This window comes from Pseudophryne corroboree (genome assembly GCF_028390025.1).
Source record: "Pseudophryne corroboree isolate aPseCor3 chromosome 3 unlocalized genomic scaffold, aPseCor3.hap2 SUPER_3_unloc_43, whole genome shotgun sequence".
In the NCBI taxonomy this organism is placed as follows: Eukaryota; Metazoa; Chordata; class Amphibia; order Anura; family Myobatrachidae; genus Pseudophryne; species Pseudophryne corroboree.
Window position 1 is genome coordinate 774,763 of NW_026967534.1, and position 15,502 is coordinate 790,264.

Genomic DNA, 15,502 nt, shown 5'->3' on the forward strand with positions numbered 1-15,502 from the left:
CAGGATTATTAGATAATATACTGCTATCCCTATATTCTGTAACCTGAGGGCTCCGTGCGTCAGGATTATTAGGTAATATACTGCTATCCCTATATTCTATAACCTGAGGGCTCCGTGCGTCATGATTATTAGGTAATATACTGCTATCCCTATATTCTGTAACTTAAGGGCTCCGTGCGTCAGGATTATTAGATAATATACTGCTATCCCTATATTCTGTAACCTGAGGGCTCCGTGCGTCAGGATTATTAGGTAATATACTGCTATCCCTGTATTCTGTAACCTGAGGGCTCCGTGCGTCAGGATTATTAGATAATATAGTGCTATCCCTATATTCTGTAACCTGAGGGCTCCGTGCGTCAGGATTATTAGATAATATAGTGCTATCCCTATATTCTGTAACCTGAGGGCTCCGTGCGTCAGGGTTATTAGATAATATACTGCTATCCCTATATTCTGTAACCTGAGGGCTCCGTGCATCAGGATTATTAGATAATATACTGCTATCCCTATATTCTGTAACCTGAGGGCTCCGTGCGTCAGGATTATTAGATAATATAGTGCTATCCCTATATTCTGTAACCTGAGGGCTCCGTGCGTCAGGGTTATTAGATAATCTACTGCTATCCCTATATTCTGTAACCTGAGGGGGCTCCGTGCGTCAGGATTATTAGAGAGTATACTGCTATCCCTATATTCTGTAACCTGAGGGCTCCGTGCGTCAGGATTATTAGATAATATAGAGCTATCCCTATATTCTGTAACCTGAGGGCTCCGTGCGTCAGGATTATTAGATAATATACTGCTATCCCTATATTCTGTAACCTGAGGGCTCCGTGCGTCAGGATTATTAGATAATATACTGCTATCCCTATATTCTGTAACCTGAGGGGGCTCCGTGCGTCAGGATTATTAGATAATATACTGCTATCCCTATATTCTGTAACCTGAGGGCTCTGTGCGTCAGGATTATTAGATAATATACTGCTATCCCTGTATTCTGTAACCTGAGGGCTCCGTGCGTCAGGATTATTAGATAATATAGTGCTATCCCTATATTCTGTAACCTGAGGGCTCCGTGCGTCAGGATTATTAGATAATATACTGCTATCCATATATTCTGTAACCTGAGGGCTCCGTGCGTCAGGATTATTAGATAATATAGTGCTATCCCTATATTCTGTAACCTGAGGGCTCCATGCGTCAGGATTATTAGATAATATACTGCTATCCCTATATTCTGTACCCTGAGGGCTCCGTGCGTCAGGATTATTAGATAATATACTGCTATCCCTATATTCTGTAACCTGAGGGCTCCGTGCGTCAGGATTATTAGATAATATACTGCTATCCCTATATTCTGTACCCTGAGGGCTCCGTGCGTCAGGATTATTAGATAATATACTGCTATCCCTATTGTCAGGAATCCGCAGTCTCCATTGCATCACTTCCACTGAACAGGACTCTTCTGGCGTCAGTCCTCTGTCCTCAGAGTATTCCCTGTGAATTGGACCTGTGGAACTACAGGTCCCAGCAGTTCCAGTCTTCAGTCTCCTGCAGCCCACAGCTCACCGTGCTCCACCTAACCAGTTCTGTCTTTTAGGTAACCACTGGTTTCAGCCAGCAGCCTGGAATACACAGTGTTTATAGTTAAACAGCATTTACACCCGGTGCACTACTGATCCCAGCCAGCAACCAGCAGTGCATGGCATTAACTATCTACTGTGTTATTCTCCCGGTTAATCACCAGCTCCAGTGTAAGTGCGGCAGCCAATCCGGAGCTTGGCCGCACCCCCTTGTCTCACTCCAGCCAATGCCTGCCGGTCAGGGGGTATATCAGGAGCTACCAGGTGAGTCAGAGGGGATCCTGGACTTTGTGTCATTCTGACGACCTACATGAAAGGATCGGTTCCTGTTTCTCCTGAGTTCCTGGTTCTCTGCTAAGAACTTTACTCCTGGTCATTCTGCATTCTGCCGTGGAACTTCAAGGCTCAGCAATACCTGCAACCTGCATAAGGCTTCACACTCATCACCACCTTGTGTGCTTCAGCCTGCAGTTGAAGACTAAACTCCAGGTGTGTTCATTCCTCCACCTGTGACACAGCTTGCTGCTGCCAGTGCCTCATCACCTGCACTGTGAGTTGGTCTCCTGCGTATGCAAAGGTTAGCCATTTCCATCACTGCCTAAGTTTCCTGTTTTAACCCTGCACTGGTTTCCAAACCAGCACCATTCCATAAGACATTTATTCTTCTGATTTATATTCCGGATATTATTTCTCAAATTCATTTATCATTCATTTTCCATAGACTTTCAGTTATCATACTGAGTGATTGACTTTTCTCATCTGTTATTATTGTTTCTGCTTCAATACTGTTTAATATCATCTGCCATAGACTTTCAGATTACCGTTACCATTGCCATTTCCATTGCATTCGTTTGTTTTACTTTCTGCTGCATTATTATTATCTGGACTTTCTGTTATTAATAAACCTCATTGTGCACATGCGCAGAAACCCAGTACTGCCTCCTCCCTTCATTCCACCTACCTCCACTGACCCACTAGCGCCCCCTCCGGGGACACAAACAAAACCGTCCCTGACAGTAAGTCCAGGATCGATGGACTCGGACGGTGGTCAGAGTGTGGGGTCAGGGGCCTTAAAAAATCTGGTCTCCCGTTTGGATGGACAAGAGGTTGTGCAGCAGCAGATATTCCAGTTTCTGCAAGGGATGTCTTCCCGGATTGATATGTTACAACAATCTCTGCTAAGTGCGCCTGCACCTCCAGTTCCTGTTACCCCTGCACATGCCAGAGTTGGGGGTGCTTCTTCTCCGGCTGCAGCTGCACCAGTCATTTCAACTTTCCCTGCACAATCCATTCCTGTGGATGGATCTTGCTCAAGTCAGTCTTATGGTATTTCCTTCACAGCTAATTCTCCTGAGAGAGCGACTCCTTCCTTTGAAAGCTTCAAGACTCCTTTGTTGTCTGCTGTGAACTCTGAACCAATTAGTACTCTGTATCATCTATTGGAACAACTTCAAAGTCTCCTAGCAAAAATCATTCCAATGATGCCAGAAATCCTGGGTGGTGCTTTAAATGCAGTGAAGAGTACTGCTCAAAGTTTTGAGACTAGTGCGACCTCCGTGTCAACTTTTCTTCAAACTAAAGTCTCTTCTCCTATGCAGAGAGAGGGCAGATTCCAGAGCTACCCGCGCTCCAAACTCACGGAAGCTGAACGCCGCCATCGCAGGCAGCTTCACCTCTGCTTTTACTGTGGGAGTTCTGGTCATCTTATTAAGGACTGTTCCTTCCGCAACTCAAAAGTTGGTGACAGGTCCCAGCATCACAGTGTTTTCACCTGCAAACCTTCCAACGTATCCTCTACAGTTTCAAGTTCCTTTACCCCGGACAGGAGTGTCCAAAAAGTCTACGATTGGGGTCCTGTGACAAATAGACCCAATCCCAAGTTCAGAAATCAACAGAGACTATCTATGTTACCCATAACTAAAGGGGCGTCCGTGCCCACAGCCCGAGAAGGGGCATCCGTGTCTACAGCCCGAGAAGGGGCATCCGTGTCTACAGCCCGGGAAGGGGCGTCTGTCTCTACAGCCCCAGGTGGGGCATCTGATGTTGTGACCCCAGAAGGGGTATCTGATGTTCAGGTTCCAGAAGTGGCATCCGGGCATGCAGCTCAAAGAAGTGTGTCTGATCTATTAACCCCAGGAGGGGTCTTTAGAGTTTCAGCCTCAAGTGAGGAATCCAGGGCCAAGATCCCAGGAGGAATTCTTAAAGTCACAGATACAGACATGAACTTTTGTTTGCCAACTTCAGAGAGTGCTACCAGCTCAGTACCACTCCAAAAGGGATCATCAGAACATCCGGATTCTGTCTATACAGAGTCAAGTGTCAATGGACCTAGCCCGGTTCCAGCCGTCGGTCCAAAGTCTCCACTGGTTCCAGCCAGCCTGAGTGGCTCCAATGATGGGCTACCTCCTTCGGTTCCAGCCGATTCCAGAATCCTCGGATCAAATCCGGTCCTATCCGTCAGGCCGAGGACTCCACCAGTTCCTGTCGCTTCAAGCTCTTCCGGACCCAATCCGGTCCCATCCGTCTGTCCGGATCAGCCTCCTTCGGTTCCAGCCGATTCCAGCATCCTTGGATCAAATCCGGTCCTATCCGTCACTCCGAGGACTCCTTCGGTTCCAGCCGATTCCAGTCTCTTCATATCAAATCCGGTTCCAGCCGGTTCAAGCTTATCTGGACCCAATCCGGTTCCATCCGTCTGTCCAGATCAGCCTCCTCTGGTTCCAGCCAGCCTGAGTAGCTCTGTTTCCAATGCTAAGCTACCTTCGTCGGTTCCTGCCGATTCCAGTTCCTCTGAACCCGGTGTGGTTCTCTCCGGTGTTTCAAGTAAACAACTCTTGTCGCTATCTCCAGAGTCTACAGTTCTTGCAGATGTTGCAGTTGCCTCAACCCAGATGGAGGCTCTAAGCATCTCACCCCGAGATGAAGCTTCTAGCGTTCTGTCAACCTCGGCAGAGAATCCCCGTCAGTCAATCCAGGAGATGACGTCCTCTCTCCACCCTCGAGCATTTCAAGTTGATTCAACTCCTGCTTCTGAATGCTTATTCCAGTCCTCTACTCTCAAGTGTCCTACATTGTCTTCTGAGACTTCAACTGACATTCAGCCTTCCAAGTGTCCACAAGATACACAAGCTCTAGTCTACTTTGATGGTGACTATGCTCAGTTCCGTGCAGTGGCGAGCCAATACCTCGCTTTTACTGAGTCAGAATCTTCAGTGAGTATTACTCCAGCTAATGCAATCAGATACTTCCTCCTGTTCTTCAAAGGTAGAGCACTGGACTGGGCGAATCCTCTCATTGAATCTAAAGATCCGCTACTGAGTGATCTTCCCGCTTTCTGCGAAGCCGTAAAACAGGAGTTTGCTCCAAAGTTTATGCGTTCAAGGTCATCTGGGCATTCCGGCCAATTTGTCAACAGTTTGTCTACTGCTACATCCTCTCCAACATCTCTGTCTGTGCAAGATCAGGATACATTAGACCAAGTTATTAAAGATTTCCAAGCTGCAAAGTCAAGACAAGGTTCTCAGACTTCAGATTTGAAAGTTGCATATACTTCCATGTCTCCATCCTACAGCAACACTTCTGACGGTATTGACTTCCCGGATTCAACATCTGCTCAGTCTTCTGATCAGTCTTCCAGTTCTCAGTTTTTTGACTCAACCCTTTCCAAACTCGATCAGTTTCTGTTGAATCAATGTATCAGAAATTTCAAGAATTACAAGAATTGGAGAGCTCAAAAACCAGTTCAAAGTCTGCCATCTGTTGATGTAAGTATTGGCTATGTTGCCGTTACCCCTAGTCTTGGTGTCTCATATAGCTTCAAATCTACTGGTCCACAGGTTGTCTCAGATACTGTTGTTCCTAAACAAAGGGCTCCCATGACCACACTAGACCTGGACTCTGACTCTGAAAGTGAGTTTGTTGATGACAACTCAAGTTACATTATGGGGGGTTCTATCCTTCCGAGTTATGCCTTCTCCCAGGAAGTAAAATCTGTCTCAAATGACCATGAATGGTCTACTTGTTCTGACGAGGAAAATCTGTCTTCTGAAGATGAAAGTTGGGAAGACTTTTGAGGACCTCTGTTTTTGTGTATTCCTAAGTTCTTTTTTAAGGATCTTCCAAGTTCCTGCGTGGGTGTTCGGTGCCCACCCATAAAAGGGAGGGTACTGTCAGGAATCCGCAGTCTCCATTGCATCACTTCCACTGAACAGGACTCTTCTGGCGTCAGTCCTCTGTCCTCAGAGTATTCCCTGTGAATTGGACCTGTGGAACTACAGGTCCCAGCAGTTCCAGTCTTCAGTCTCCTGCAGCCCACAGCTCACCGTGCTCCACCTAACCAGTTCTGTCTTTTAGGTAACCACTGGTTTCAGCCAGCAGCCTGGAATACACAGTGTTTATAGTTAAACAGCATTTACACCCGGTGCACTACTGATCCCAGCCAGCAACCAGCAGTGCATGGCATTAACTATCTACTGTGTTATTCTCCCGGTTAATCACCAGCTCCAGTGTAAGTGCGGCAGCCAATCCGGAGCTTGGCCGCACCCCCTTGTCTCACTCCAGCCAATGCCTGCCGGTCAGGGGGTATATCAGGAGCTACCAGGTGAGTCAGAGGGGATCCTGGACTTTGTGTCATTCTGACGACCTACATGAAAGGATCGGTTCCTGTTTCTCCTGAGTTCCTGGTTCTCTGCTAAGAACTTTACTCCTGGTCATTCTGCATTCTGCCGTGGAACTTCAAGGCTCAGCAATACCTGCAACCTGCATAAGGCTTCACACTCATCACCACCTTGTGTGCTTCAGCCTGCAGTTGAAGACTAAACTCCAGGTGTGTTCATTCCTCCACCTGTGACACAGCTTGCTGCTGCCAGTGCCTCATCACCTGCACTGTGAGTTGGTCTCCTGCGTATGCAAAGGTTAGCCATTTCCATCACTGCCTAAGTTTCCTGTTTTAACCCTGCACTGGTTTCCAAACCAGCACCATTCCATAAGACATTTATTCTTCTGATTTATATTCCGGATATTATTTCTCAAATTCATTTATCATTCATTTTCCATAGACTTTCAGTTATCATACTGAGTGATTGACTTTTCTCATCTGTTATTATTGTTTCTGCTTCAATACTGTTTAATATCATCTGCCATAGACTTTCAGATTACCGTTACCATTGCCATTTCCATTGCATTCGTTTGTTTTACTTTCTGCTGCATTATTATTATCTGGACTTTCTGTTATTAATAAACCTCATTGTGCACATGCGCAGAAACCCAGTACTGCCTCCTCCCTTCATTCCACCTACCTCCACTGACCCACTAGCGCCCCCTCCGGGGACACAAACAAAACCGTCCCTGACACCTATATTCTGTAACCTGAGGGCTCCGTGCATCAGGATTATTAGGTAATATACTGCTATCCCTATATTCTATACCCTGAGGGCTCCGTGCGTCAGGATTATTAGATAATATACTGCTATCCCTATATTCTGTAACCTGAGGGCTCCGTGCGTCAGGATTATTAGATAATATAGTGCTATCCCTATATTCTGTAACCTGAGGGCTCCGTGCGTCAGGATTATTAGATAATATACTGCTATCCCTATATTCTGTAAACTGAGGGCTCCGTGCGTCAGGATTATTAGATAATATACTGCTATCCCTATATTCTGTAACCTGAGGGCTCCGTGCGTCAGGATTATTAGATAATATAGTGCTATCCCTATATTCTGTAACCTGAGAGGGCTCCGTGCGTCAGGATTATTAGATAATATACTGCTATCCCTATATTCTGTAACCTGAGGGCTCCGTGCGTCAGGATTATTAGGTAATATACTGCTATCCCTATATTCTGTAACCTGAGGGCTCCGTGCGTCAGGATTATTAGGTAATATACTGCTATCCCTATATTCTGTAACCTGAGGGCTCCGTGCGTCAGGATTATTAGATAATATACTGCTATCCCTATATTCTGTAACCTGAGGGCTCCGTGCGTCAGGATTATTAGGTAATATACTGCTATCCCTATATTCTGTAACCTGAGGGCTCCGTGCGTCAGGATTATTAGATAATATACTGCTATCCCTATATTCTGTAACCTGAGGGCTCCGTGCGTCAGGATTATTAGATAATATACTGCTGTCCCTATATTCTGTAACCTGATGGCTCCGTGCGTCAGGATTATTAGATAATATACTGCTATCCCTATATTCTGTAACCTGAGGGCTCCGTGCGTCAGGATTATTAGGTAATATACTGCTATCCCTATATTCTGTAACCTGAGGGCTCCGTGCGTCAGGATTATTAGATAATATAGTGCTATCCCTATATTCTGTAACCTGAGGGCTCCGTGCGTCAGGATTATTAGATAATATACTGCTATCCCTATATTCTGTAACCTGAGGGCTCCGTGCGTCAGGATTATTAGATAATATACTGCTATCCCTATATTCTGTAACCTGAGGGCTCCGTGCGTCAGGATTATTAGATAATATAGTGCTATCCCTATATTCTGTAACCTGAGGGCTCCGTGCGTCAGGATTATTAGATAATATACTGCTATCCCTATATTCTGTAACCTGAGGGCTCCGTGCGTCAGGATTATTAGGTAATATACTGCTATCCCTATATTCTGTAACCTGAGGGCTCCGTGCGTCAGGATTATTAGGTAATATACTGCTATCCCTATATTCTGTAACCTGAGGGCTCCGTGCGTCAGGATTATTAGATAATATAGTGCTATCCCTATATTCTGTAACCTGAGGGCTCCGTGCGTCAGGATTATTAGATAATATACTGCTATCCCTATATTCTGTAACCTGAGGGCTCCGTGCGTCAGGATTATTAGATAATATACTGCTATCCCTATATTCTGTAACCTGAGGGCTCCGTGCGTCAGGATTATTAGATAATATAGTGCTATCCCTATATTCTGTAACCTGAGGCCTCTGTGCGTCAGGATTATTAGATAATATAGTGCTATCCCTATATTCTGTAACCTGAGGGCTCTGTGCGTCAGGATTATTAGATAATATACTGCTATCCCTATATTCTGTAACCTGAGGGCTCCGTGCGTCAGGATTATTAGATAATATACTGCTATCCCTATATTCTGTAACCTGAGGGCTCCGTGCGTCAGGATTATTAGATAATATAGTGCTATCCCTATATTCTGTAACCTGAGGGCTCCGTGCGTCAGGATTATTAGATAATATACTGCTATCCCTATATTCTGTAACCTGAGGGCTCCGTGCGTCAGGATTATTAGGTAATATACTGCTATCCCTATATTCTGTAACCTGAGGGCTCCGTGCGTCAGGATTATTAGGTAATATACTGCTATCCCTATATTCTGTAACCTGAGGGCTCCGTGCGTCAGGATTATTAGATAATATACTGCTATCCCTATATTCTGTAACCTGAGGGCTCCGTGCGTCAGGATTATTAGGTAATATACTGCTATCCCTATATTCTGTAACCTGAGGGCTCCGTGCGTCAGGATTATTAGATAATATACTGCTATCCCTATATTCTGTAACCTGAGGGCTCCGTGCGTCAGGATTATTAGATAATATACTGCTGTCCCTATATTCTGTAACCTGATGGCTCCGTGCGTCAGGATTATTAGATAATATACTGCTATCCCTATATTCTGTAACCTGAGGGCTCCGTGCGTCAGGATTATTAGGTAATATACTGCTATCCCTATATTCTGTAACCTGAGGGCTCCGTGCGTCAGGATTATTAGATAATATAGTGCTATCCCTATATTCTGTAACCTGAGGGCTCCGTGCGTCAGGATTATTAGATAATATACTGCTATCCCTATATTCTGTAACCTGAGGGCTCCGTGCGTCAGGATTATTAGATAATATACTGCTATCCCTATATTCTGTAACCTGAGGGCTCCGTGCGTCAGGATTATTAGATAATATAGTGCTATCCCTATATTCTGTAACCTGAGGGGGCTCCATGCGTCAGGATTATTAGGTAATATACTGCTATCCCTATATTCTATACCCTGAGGGCTCCGTGCGTCAGGATTATTAGATAATATACTGCTATCCCTATATTCTTTACCCTGAGGGCTCTGTGCGTCAGGATTATTAGATAATATAGTGCTATCCCTATATTCTGTACCCTGAGGGCTCCGTGCGTCAGGATTATTAGATAATATACTGCTATCCCTATATTCTGTAACCTGAGGGCTCCGTGCGTCAGGATTATTAGATAATATACTGCTATCCCTATATTCTGTACCCTGAGGGCTCCGTGCGTCAGGATTATTAGATAATATACTGCTATCCCTATATTCTGTAACCTGAGGGCTCCGTGCATCAGGATTATTAGGTAATATACTGCTATCCCTATATTCTATACCCTGAGGGCTCTGTGCGTCAGGATTATTAGGTAATATACTGCTATCCCTATATTCTATACCCTGAGGGCTCCGTGCGTCAGGATTATTAGATAATATACTGCTATCCCTATATTCTGTACCCTGAGGGCTCTGTGCGTCAGGATTATTAGATAATATAGTGCTATCCCTATATTCTGTAACCTGAGGGCTCCGTGCGTCAGGATTATTAGATAATATAGTGCTATCCCTATATTCTGTAACCTGAGGGCTCCGTGCGTCAGTATTATTAGATAATATAGTGCTATCCCTATATTCTGTAACCTGAGGGCTCCGTGCGTCAGGGTTATTAGATAATATACTGCTATCCCTATATTCTGTAACCTGAGGGCTCCGTGCGTCAGGGTTATTAGATAATATACTGCTATCCCTATATTCTGTAACCTGAGGGCTCTGTGCGTCAGGATTATTAGATAATATACTGCTATCCCTATATTTTGTAACCTGAGGGCTCCGTGCGTCAGGATTATTAGATAATATACTGCTATCCCTGTATTCTGTAACCTGAGGGCTCCGTGCGTCAGGATTATTAGATAATATACTGCTATCCCTGTATTCTGTAACCTGAGGGCTCCGTGCGTCAGGATTATTAGATAATATAGTCCTATCCCTATATTCTGTAACCTGAGGGCTCCGTGCGTCAGGATTATTAGATAATATACTGCTATCCCTATATTCTGTAACCTGAGGGCTCCGTGCGTCAGGATTATTAGATAATATAGTGCTATCCCTATATTCTGTAACCTGAGGCCTCTGTGCGTCAGGATTATTAGATAATATAGTGCTATCCCTATATTCTGTAACCTGAGGGCTCTGTGCGTCAGGATTATTAGATAATATAGTGCTATCCCTATATTCTGTAACCTGAGGGCTCTGTGCGTCAGGGTTATTAGATAATATACTGCTATCCCTATATTCTGTAACCTGAGGGCTCCGTGCGTCAGGATTATTAGATAATATACTGCTATCCCTATATTCTGTAACCTGAGGGCTCCGTGCGTCAGGATTATTAGGTAATATACTGCTATCCCTGTATTCTGTAACCTGAGGGCTCCGTGCGTCAGGATTATTAGATAATATAGTGCTATCCCTATATTCTGTAACCTGAGGGCTCCGTGCGTCAGGATTATTAGATAATATACTGCTATCCCTATATTCTGTAACCTGAGGGCTCCGTGCGTCAGGATTATTAGATAATATACTGCTATCCCTATATTCTGTAACCTGAGGGCTCCGTGCGTCAGGATTATTAGATAATATAGTGCTATCCCTATATTCTGTAACCTGAGGGCTCCGTGCGTCAGGATTATTAGATAATATACTGCTATCCCTATATTCTGTAACCTGAGGGCTCCGTGCGTCAGGATTATTAGATAATATACTGCTATCCATATATTCTGTAACCTGAGGGCTCCGTGCGTCAGGATTATTAGATAATATACTGCTATCCCTGTATTCTGTAACCTGAGGGCTCCGTGCGTCAGGATTATTAGGTAATATACTGCTATCCCTATATTCTGTAACCTGAGGGCTCCGTGCGTCAGGATTATTAGATAATATACTGCTATCCCTATATTCTGTAACCTGAGGGCTCCGTGCGTCAGGATTATTAGATAATATAGTGCTATCCCTATATTCTGTAACCTGAGGGCTCCGTGCGTCAGGATTATTAGATAATATAGTGCTATCCCTATATTCTGTAACCTGAGGGCTCCGTGCGTCAGGGTTATTAGATAATATACTGCTATCCCTATATTCTGTAACCTGAGGGCTCCGTGCATCAGGATTATTAGATAATATACTGCTATCCCTATATTCTGTAACCTGAGGGCTCCGTGCGTCAGGATTATTAGATAATATAGTGCTATCCCTATTTCTCCTTCATCCACTAGGGGCCACTGGAGTGTAGTTACAATGGGGAGATAGTAGGTGGTATTGGTAGCTGGCACTTTAAAAATTCTCACACTGTGGCTAGCTCCTCCCCTACTATCTCCCCTCCAAGCCAGTCTTAGTTAAGTGCCCGAGGTAGCTGGTTCACTTGGGTTTAGCTGAAGAATTTTCTTCTTTTTTCTTTATTATTTTATTTTTCTTACACACACTCACAGACTGGCAGCTCTGCCACTGCCAGTCTGCACCGTGGGAGCTGCCGGCGGGGTCCCATCGCAGCTGCGTGCGGCTAGGGATGGGCCCCGGCTGAGGGAGACACTGAGCTCTCCTGAGTTGGCGGACACCGCTGCGTGCGGCGCGTGTCGCGGCCACTCCATCCAGCAGAAGATTCCGGCAGCATGGCAGCGGTGAGTATCAAAAATGGTCGGACACCGCTGCGTGCGGCTTGTGTCGGGACCACCCCACCACAGAAGATTCCGGCTGGACGCCGCTGCGTGCGGCGTGTGTCGGGGCCGATCCACCAAGAACACAGTGGTGAGTGAAGTATACTTTATTTGTGGTGGCTATGTATGTTTTTAGAGCAATGCACTGTTTATTGTTGTACAACCCACTCCAGAAGGGCTCTCTGGGGCTGTAATGTACTTTATTGTATCCTTACCTGTCCTCCTCATGGAGAAACAGACAGGATGATTGGGGGAGGCTGAGTATGTGTTTATACAACCCTGACTGAAAAACGGGTGTGTGTCATTCTGATAACCCTCTGCTCCCCCAGCTCCCCGCACCCCCCGCACAGATCCCCACTCAGCGCGACTCACAGAGCCGGCACAGGGATCCCGCTCGAGCGCAAAGCAATGTTTAAATTTGGCGCCTTGTACGGAGGGGGCGGAGCTAAGTCCCGCTCTGTAGAGCGAGCTCAGCGCTCCCTGCTCCCAGGCGGCGACTCGCGCTCTGTTCAGCGCAACACTCCCCGGCGGCGGCTAGCAGATACAGGGCTCTACTAGCGCTGTATAGCGGGCTCAGCGCTCAGCGCTCCCCGGCGGTGACTCGCAGGCCCAGCGGAGGGTACAGCTCGCTTCCCGCTTAGTTTTGCAATAAGGCGCCATAGCCGGGGGGCGGAGCTAACTCCTGCTCTGTACAGCGGGCTCAGCATTCTCCGCTCCCCGGCCACTGTTATAGTGTAATAGGCATTTATGTGAGTTTAATGCACATGGTGCTGAGGAGAATGTGATATAGTCAGAGTGGCTCAGCACTAATCCAGTTATCCACTATATAGATTTTATCGCATAGCCCAGAGGAGTTTCACTCTGGCGGCCATTTCCTCCCTGCACAGACCTGGCTTCATATTTGCAGTGTCTCCTATAGCCCAGTGGGCTAATCTTGCATACTCAGAGACAAATACAAATAAAGTCCCAGGTATATTAACAGTTAACCCGCTTTACTCAGCGGGCTCCCAGGTCTCCCCGTCGCTAGGCAACAGCTCTGGGATTTGTAACTTTTCGATACTTCAGGCTGCTGAAATATAGATACATTCCTCCTGCAGTAGAGTCCTCTATACCCAGCATTTCCCTACTTGCAAATCAGGGAACCTGCTCTATTACAGTAGCTGGGACTCAGCTCAATAATAATTAAAAGGATCTACTGTGCAGTATTTATTTACCTACGGTGTGTGTGTATATATACATATATAGTTATGTTTGTGCATGTATATATATATAGATATATATATTTAAGTGCGTGTAGGTATGTATATAGATAAATCCATAAAATACCAGATATAGGGGATAAAAGCCTACGGCCACACCACCCTGAACACGCCCGATCTCGTCTGATCTCGGAAACTAAGCAGGGTCAGGCCTGGTTAGTACTTGGATGGGAGACCGCCTGGGAATACCAGGTGCTGTAGGCTACTTCCGCAATGTTTTCTAATAACAACATCTTGCACATAACATTTTCCCCCATCTTTCTCACAGGCTGGTCACCATTTTGAAAAGCCAGCGGAACCTCAGAGAAACATCTGGTGCACCTTAATTAGCGGTACACTAAATACAGGGCGGGGTGTTGCCTTCCTTTTATTATTCCTTGTTGTCACTAGTTACTAATGCTATTTTGTAATTGTGGAATGCGTGTAAGGCATCAGACAAATAGCGCTGCGGCTCAGTACGCTAGTAGCGGGTATCTGAACAGGGGTTTGAATCCAAACAAAACTTTAAGGAGAACTCCTATAGCCTAGGGCTAAGACTCCTGTCCCACAGCGCAGCGTTGCTGGTTCAGGTCTCCGCTGCTCCAGAAAGTTTATTTTAATCGTATCGGTCACTACACATTATAGTGCAGACCTTACGTAGGGCTCTGTTTATTTAACCCACCTTTTCTCCTTTCGTTTGTCTCTCCTGGGATAGTCGAAGAATTCCCTCTTAGGTGTGAAGTATGCGGCGGAGCCATCTGCTCCGCCCTCCACGCACCTGCACACCCCTGTTTGATCAATGATGCAGGTAATGTCACTATTAACCAGACAATAGCTCATCAGGTAAGCCCTTGGACTTTGGTTTCCAAGGTCACAGGATCAAATCACAGCGGGACCAAACACACCTTTCCAAAAAGAAACTTTGCTAACATTCCATGCATTACTGATGTCTGTTTTCTGTGGATCTGAACCAGTGTCTCAGAATATACAGGTACATAATACAGCAGTTCATCTGATACTGCAGGTAAAGGAGGAGGACACGTCAAGTCCATCAGGGTTCCACGCCATTGACGAAAATGACAGCGACTGGTTCAGTTTCGGATGAGCTGGGCAGGCTCCGGTAGGCGGCCGACAGACACCCGAATACACAATATCAGGTATCAAACAAGGTTTGTTTTCCTATCTTTTCCCCGCAGATGGCAGGAGATGGTATCAGAACCTCTCTAGGGTATACACCTCGGTGTATCGCCGGTCCATCAAGCCGCCGTTTTCCTGAGGCAACCTTGCTCAGGGATCCATCCACATATGCGGCAGCATGGTTCTACCGTATCCGGAGCAGGTAGGTTGGGGAACAATTGTCCTCTAGGTTACAGGATGCTTCGCATCAGGATCAATTGATACTTTGATACAGGTCAGAATCACGATTCTGCTTTATGTTCCTTGGAGGTCTCCATGTCTACAGACTCGGACCCTGCATCTTCGCTTGGGCTGTCTTAACCCGACGACCTCTGGGGCTGCGACAGTGACAAGTAAACATGAAATCCTACGGGGCAGATGGTTCTGGGGAAGGAACTTTCTGCAGGATTTCTTGAACCAATGGAGGTAGGTCCACTTTGATTTCTCCTACTACTGCCCCAGCTCCAAAAGACAAACCTTTACTGGTCTTCCCTTTAGATTTTTTCGTGCCCTTTCAGGTTTTTGACTCCACACGGGTGATATCTTCGTCGCCAGGGGTTCTCAGGGTAAAAAGGCTGAAGCAGAGGTTCAACATCCTCAGTCCAGTCTGATTTTATGTCATCCTATACACCCATTACACCTGCAGGGTCCCAGGGTAGGCGCAGGTCGATGGGAGAAGGCTTGGGCGGTTACAACCGTCTCAGGAGTCCCTCGGCATGGGTCGGCTGATTTACGATGACAAGAGTCATACTGCAGGCTGCGCTC

The 15,502-nt window shown here is 45.9% G+C and overlaps 1 protein-coding gene and 1 non-coding gene across 2 annotated transcripts in view; both read left to right on the forward strand.

Annotated features, from left to right (window-relative positions):
* The window catches only part of LOC134984250 (zinc finger protein OZF-like), a 220,685-nt gene that overhangs the window by 147,559 nt on the left and 57,624 nt on the right, over positions 1-15,502 (forward strand). The window lies entirely within an intron of this gene.
* Positions 13,668-13,786, forward strand: LOC134984254 (5S ribosomal RNA). The gene has a single exon (XR_010191724.1). It is a non-coding gene; the product is annotated as a 5S ribosomal RNA (ribosomal RNA).